This window comes from Bos taurus, chromosome 25 (assembly GCF_002263795.3).
Source record: "Bos taurus isolate L1 Dominette 01449 registration number 42190680 breed Hereford chromosome 25, ARS-UCD2.0, whole genome shotgun sequence".
NCBI classification, from domain to species: Eukaryota; Metazoa; Chordata; class Mammalia; order Artiodactyla; family Bovidae; genus Bos; species Bos taurus.
In genome coordinates this window covers 41,508,670-41,515,733 of record NC_037352.1, presented here as the reverse complement: position 1 = coordinate 41,515,733, position 7,064 = coordinate 41,508,670, and the positions used below count along the sequence as shown (strand labels likewise).

Here is a 7,064-nt window from a genome sequence, read left to right as displayed (position 1 = left end):
CTGCCCGGTCAGGACCCCACTGTTGTTGCTCCGAGGAAGCGTCTCTGGGCCTGCAGAGTCTTCTCCAGATAACACTTCCTGTGCCCGGGGAGCTGGTCCCCAGAGCTGCCCTCTCACCGCTGGGACGTCCCTGAGGCCTGTTGCCCAGCAACCGCCTGGTGCAACCAGGGCAACCGCCATCCTGATCTCACCCAGGCCCCCATGTTTCCACTGCGTCAGTGTTCTCAGCCCCGGGAGCCAGGAGGACCGGCCCAGAGCAGCAGCAGCCTTGAGTCCCATCTCTGGGGGGCAGGCGTGGATCCTCGGTTTCTCCCAGCCTCACCAGTCAAGTGTCCAGTGGAGGCCCGACAGCGGGCGCCCTTGACCCAGCCACAGGGCACATAGGGCCCCATCAGGCCGCGGCGTCCGGCCTGGCGCTCAGGGCCTGTCCTTCAGCTGTCCCTGTCAGCCAGAAGCGAGAGGAGATGTCTGAGTGGCCCTCGGCCTGCCTACTCCTGAGTCAGTTGGGGTGCTGTGTCTTCACCAGCCTGAGACGGGGTAAAAACACGGCTTCGCAAGCTGAGAAGTGCCCTGTGTCCCCATCTGGGGTCTGGGTCCCAGCCGCTGTGAGGCCCACGTGGTCAGCAATTCCCAGTCCGCAAGACTGTACCAACAGCCCCAGCTGCATCTGCATCAAAATTAGTTGCAAAGAGCAATTAGCACTTCATTAATAATCAATGAGGTGCCAATTTACACAGCGCCCAGGAACAAATTGCAGATTCAGTTTGGCCTGTGATGGAGAGGGCTCCGGTGCCAGCCCGGGCAGAGAGAGTTCCAGACTGACGGGTGACGGGAAGGGGCAGCTGGGCACCCCCAACTCTCCTCCGCTGCCGTGGAGGCAGGAGCGGGGAGACGAGTGAGTGAGTGAGTGAGTTCCCACGTGTGTGGGCCGGGAGGGCCCGGGGAATGGAGGGGGTGGCGAGCCGCCCTTGGCCGCCGTGGGCCCACCATGCCCCCGGCCATCAAGGGGCAAGTGGGGCTTTCCTGAGCTGCACACGCCGTGCTGCACTCTCCAGGCCGCGTGTCCTCTGTCCCTCTTCACAGGCGAGGATGCCAGGCCCAGATAGCGTGGTGGGCCTGAGCGTGGCCCCCAGCTGCACATGCCCAAAGCCTGCAAGCGCCACGGGGACCCTCATTTTCTGTCCCCGCCACTCTGTGGGCCTCCTAGCACCTGACCCAGGGAGGTCTGGCCTTACGAGTCCGACAAGGCCCCGTGACCTGGGCCAGTCAAGGAAGGTCTGGCCTTACGAGTCCGACGAGGCCCCGTGACCTGGGTCAGTCAAGGAGGGCTCCCTGGAAGAGGAGGAGAGAGCCAAGTCAGAAGCTGGCTTTTGCCTTCCCCTCCCACCGACCCCACTTGCCTCTGCTGCCCCCCACCCTGCCCAGGTCCCCCCAGTCCTCATCTGCTTTAGGTTACCTGGAAGCCTCCTGGCCGGGGGTACCCCTGGGACGGCCTTAGGGCTGGCCGGTGGTGGGGCTGATCCCGAGGAGAGACCCACAGTGAATGCTTCAGGTGATCACGCCTGGGACGTGCTGCCTGGCAGCTGGGATGGGCTCTCATGGCCAGCGAGGCCATGGACATGCAGGGCGCTGGAGGGAACCAGGCCTGGGGCATCAGGAAGGAGGAGGTCAGCTGAGACAGGGGTCTGGGTTTTACTCTGGGGTCTTCACAGGGATGGGGGGTGTGGCCTGGGATCCACTGGCTGCCTTGTGGGGGCTGCCACTGGAGCCGAGAGAGGGCCTGGGTGTCACAGGAGAGGCGGACAGCAACCCTGGCGCAGGCAGGGCCACGGTGGGGGAGGGGAGGGCAGTGCTTCGGGTTTTCACACCCTGGTCGGTCGCTGGCAGGTGTAAGCAGACTCCCGGCCAGGGCCGCGCAGGGCCTCTCCGATTCCACCCAGGACCCGGCCCGCTCGCCGCCCCTCGCCTGCACGCGCCACCCTCACCATGAGATTGAATTTATAGCGGACTCCAACACATTTAAATCCATTTATTGCAAAATTACTTTTCAATAATTATATCACCATGCCGACTCTGTTGCATAATGAAATTAGCATGAGAGATATTAGAGAGAATATAAAATTATAAGAAATATTGAAATACCTCTTCCCGTCTGTCTCCATGAAGCCCCGTAGCTTAACCGGGAAGCGGGCACACCTCACGGATGGGATTGGAATGCATAGAGGGTAGTTTTATAATGTCTTTTGTATAAATTAATTATAACAGTTATTGCAGCTCTCCATTATTGGATTGAAATTTCCCTCCACCAGAGCCGATTAAGGGAGAACAGGACCTTTGCTGGTGGCCCCAGGGTGGAGGGGCTGAGGCAGGGGCAGGGGACAGGCCCGGACTTTGTGGTCACACAGGTCACAGTTCAAATTTGGGTCCTGCTGTGTGTCTCCAGCAAAGTGACTTAACTTCTCTGATCTTGGGTTTCCCCTCAATTACTAAAAAAAAAAGAAGAAAACCACTAGTAACTCAGCCGCGGTGCAGGAGGAAGAAAAGAGCGTGTGTTGAGTGCTGGTAAAGGCGGTGCCACAGTTAAGTGTCTCCGCACGGCAAGCAGCTGCGGGCCCCGCGGCCTACCGCAATAGTGAATGCTGGCTTCGCGGCAGGCTTCCAGGGTCATGGATGGGAGGGCGGCTTGGTTGGGGGTCTGGCTCAGGGTCTCCTACTTCTGCTACAGGACTCAGCTGGGGCTGGGTCACCTGAAGGCCCACCGTAGGCCAGAGGCTCCCGTCCAGGTGGCTGGTGGCCGATGGCCGGGGTCCCGGTGCCTGCCTCCCGGCCCCACACAAGCTGAGAGTCCTCACGGCCCCATGGCTGGCCTCCTATAGCCAGCAACCCAGAAGAGCAGCGTCCTCCATGGCCTGCATCAGGGGTCACAGGCCGGTGTGTCCCCCGACTCCGATTCATCGTGGGAGGGGGCAACGCGGAGGCATAAGGACCGGGAGTCCAGCATCCCTGGCCACGTCCCTCGCACCTCTCCCTGGGGTTCAGTGGGGGGGTCTCCACGGCTGGCCAGGGCACGCTATCCCTGAGGAGGGCCTGTGCTCTTGTCCAGCCCAGTCTGCTCACCCGGGGCCCGGCCCCTCCCCTCCAGGTTGGGGTCGGGCTCTGGGAGAGGGGGGAGGAGGCCCCGAGTGAGCAAGGGCAGAGGCTGGAAGATGAGGATGCAGGAGCGGGACCCAGGCCCCCGAGCCGCGGAGGCTGTGCCTGGGGGGCCGCAAGGGTGGGCCTCGGCCCCCTCTGCCCGCAGAGGACCCCACTCTGGACCCAGGGTCGTTAGTAGGGGCCCCCTCAGTGGCCTCACTCTTTGGACCTCATCCAGAGACCAGCTCTAACTTACTCGTGAGGCGGGGAGGCTGTTTACGGGGCCGGAGCCGCCAGTCCAATCGATGCGGTGCTGAGAGTAGACGACCAGCCCTGCGGCGTCTGGAGTTTAACTGCAGGATGTGCGCTTTCCGGGGGGCCCTTGCCCCTGCGTGTGCCCCAGAGAGCCCGGGGTTAATTGATGCAGCCCTTTGCTCCCCGACCACGGGAGCCCCTTAAGTTTATTAAACTAATGCGTTTCATGAAGCGCTCATCCCCAGGAACACGATTAACAGAAAAGCGTTCCTTTCCCTGCAGTGGGACACCCCAAACTGGGGAAGAAGGCAGAGGTGGGACACCCCTAAATTTAGGAAGCAGGCAGAGGGGTGCAGAGCACCAGTAGGCCACCCGTGCAGACAAACGCCCACCTGTGGCCCCAGAAGCCACGCAGCTCTTGATGCTGAGACCTGGCTTGACCAGGTCCCTCAGCCTCCTTGTCCCTGCTGCCTCTCTCTGGGTCCACGTGTGGTTCTCTCCGCAGGGTGGGTGGCCAGCGGACCCCTGGACCCCAACTGAGGGGAGGGGAAAGGGCCTTCACACTGCCTACTGGGATGGGCCTCAACACTTTCCTCTCCACTTGCCTGACTCTCACGAAGCCCAGGGTCACTCCAGGGTCCATCTCCCAGCCCAGGGGCCCAGGGTACACAAGAACATTTCCCAGTTTATTTACTTGCTGAATGGCTAACGTTTAAGATTTTAAAAGGAGAGGGCTATGTGCGCACCCCAAAGAAGCCAGAGGCTACCTATGAAGTGTCCATAGCACCAGAAACTGGGAGGAACAATGCATCCTTCCGTAGGAGGATGGATAAATAAGCTTTGGGGCATTCGAGCAGTGGAGTACTACGCAGCACTGACAAAGAACAAGGGCTGCCTGCACGCCACAGACGGGTCTCAGCACGTGACGATGAGTGAAGTGGCCTCCCGGGGCTCCACACGGGGGCCCCGTGGTGGAGCTGCACTGCTGGGTCCACTGAGCTGCTCGCCTGGGAGCAGGCACTTTGTGGAACGTGGCTTTGGGGGCTTATTTTTTTAAGCAGAGAAGGGTTTACAGAGAAAAGATTTCATCTCACTGTCTCCAGCCCAGCGAGCTCCCCTCTCAGAGTCAATGTTGACGTTGCCCTGGGAGCCCTTCCAGAAACATCCCGTACACACACGTAAGAGCAGGTATGGCTCTGCAGGTGGAACAGACACCCCAAGCGATTGTGCTGATGCTTGAGCCAAGACCCCGGTCCAGGACAGTGAGCTTTATACCTTCAGGGGCAAGCGAGCAGGGCCTGGGTGAGGGGGTCCATTCCTGAGAGTGTCGACTAAGAAACACTTCCATTATTCATGGATTTTCCAGAAAACCTTGAAAGTCGCATTGTGGGCCACCCGTGACAAGTTGTCTGCAGAAGTGTCTCCCAGGACCCAGGGTGACTGGCGGGGCCGGGAGTGAATTGAAGACGCCGGTCTCTTGTTCAAAAGCTGGAAAAGGTGACCCTGGAGAAGCCCACCCAAGGCTGCTCCTGCTCTTCTGCGGCCCCCCTCCTGCCGAGCAGAAAGTCTCACGACCCTGCGAAGAGATGCCAAAACACTGTCAGGCAGCGAAACACACATAACGTAAACTTACCACGTTAAGCATCTGTCAGCACCCAGTTCAGAGGCAGTAAGAGCATCCGCGTTCTCGTGCAACTGCCGCCACCATCATCTCCAGAACGTTCTCATCTTCCCCAACCAAGACTCTGTCGCCATGGACACTAACTCCCCACGCCCCCAGTCCCTGGCCTCCACCCCCTACTTCCTGTCTCCGTGACCCTGACTCCCCTGGGGACCGCACAGAAGTGGAGTTGCCCAGTGTCTGTCCGGTGTCTGCTTATTTCACTGAGCATCACGTCCTCAAGGTCCATCCGCGCTCCGGCAGGAGTCAGGGTTCCCTCCGTGAATCACAGTCCAGCATGTGGAAGGAGCACGCTGTGCTTACATCACCATCGACGGGCACTCGGGTGGCTCCACTGTCTGGTCACTGTGAGTGACGCTGCTCTGAACACAGGCACAGAAGTATCTCTTCGAGTCCCTGCTGTCAGTTCATTGTGTATAGACCAAGAAGAGGGGTGATTCCATTTCATTTTTTGAGGAAGCATCACACTGTTTCCCGTGGTGGCTGCACCGTTTTACGCTCCCAAGGGCGGTGCTCCAGTGTCTCCAGGTCCTCATCGACACTTGCTATTTTCCATTTTACTTACATCTTTAGAATAGCCGTCCTAATAGGTGTAAAGTGGTAGTTACCTCATTGTAGGTGTTGAGAGAGGGCATCAGAGGGCAGACGCACTGAAACCATACTCACAGAAAACTAGTCAATCTAATCACACTAGGACCACAGCCTTGTCTAACTCAATGAAACTAAGCCATGCCCGTGGGGCAACCCAAGACGGGCGGGTCATGGTGGAGAGATCTGACAGAATGTGGTCCACTGGAGAAGGGAATGACAAACCACTTCAGTATTCTTGCCTTGAGAACCCCATGAACAGTATGAGAAGGCAAGATGATAGGATACTGAAAGAGGAACTCCTCAGGTCAGTAGGTGCCCAATATGCTACTGGAGATCAGTGGAGAAATAACTCCAGAAAGAATGAAGGGATGGAGCCAAAGCAAAAACAACACCCATTTGTGGATGTGACTGGTGATAGAAGCAAGGTCCGATGCTGTAAAGAGCAATATCGCATAGGAATCTGGAATGTCAGTTCCATGAATCAAGGCAAATTGGAAGTGGTCAAACAAGAGATGGCAAGAGTGAATGTCGACATTCTAGGAATCAGTGAACTGAAATGGACTGTAATGGGTGAATTTAACTCAGATGACCATTATATCTACTACTGTGGGCAGGAATCCCTCAGAAGAAATGGAGTGGCCATCATGGCCAACAAAAGAGTCCGAAATGCAGTACTTGGATGCAGTCTCAAAAACGACAGAATGATCTCTGTTCGTTTCCAAGGCAAACTATTCAATATTACAGTAATCCAAGTCTCTGCCCCAACCAGTAACGCTGAAGAAGCTGAAGTTGAACGGTTCTATGAAGACCTACAAGACCTTTAGAATACCCAAAAAAGATGCCCTTTTCATTATAGGGGACTGGAATGCAAAAGTAGGAAGTTAAGAAACACCTGGAGTAACAGGCAAATTTGGCCTTGGAATATGGAATGAAGCAGGGCAAAGGCTAATAGAGTTTTGCCAAGAAAACGCACTGGTCATAGCAAACACCTTCTTCCAACAACACAAGACAAGATTCTACACATGGACATCACCAGATGGTCAACACCAAAATCAGATGGATTATATTCTTTGCAGCCAAAGATGGAGAAGCTCTACACAGTCAGCAAAAACAAGACCGGGAGCTGACTGTGGCTCAGATCATGAACTCCTTATTGCCAAATTCAGACTTAAATTGAAGAAAGTAGGGAAAACCACTAGACCATTCAGGTATGACCTAAATTAAATCCCTTATGATTATACAGTGGAAGTGAGAAATAGATTTAAGCGACTAGATCTGATAGATAGAGTTCCTGATGAACTATGGACGGAGGTTCATGACATTGTACAGGAGACAGGGATCAAGACCATCCCCATGGAAAAGAAATGCAAAAAAGCAAAATGGCTGTCTGGGGAGGCCTTACAAA

At 56.5% G+C, this 7,064-nt stretch overlaps 1 long non-coding RNA gene across 2 annotated transcripts; it reads right to left on the bottom strand.

The window, feature by feature from the left end:
• Positions 1-2,015: 2,015 nt before the first annotated feature.
• On the bottom strand, positions 2,016-5,196 carry LOC132343890 (uncharacterized). 2 transcript variants are annotated; one of them, XR_009492912.1, is made up of 3 exons: positions 5,021-5,196; positions 3,389-3,520; positions 2,016-2,486 (listed from the first exon to the last, which is right to left on the bottom strand). It is a non-coding gene; the product is annotated as an uncharacterized lncRNA (long non-coding RNA). The 2 variants fall into 2 exon arrangements; XR_009492913.1 differs by having other exon boundaries at positions 3,389-5,196.
• Between the last annotated feature and the right edge of the window lie 1,868 nt (positions 5,197-7,064).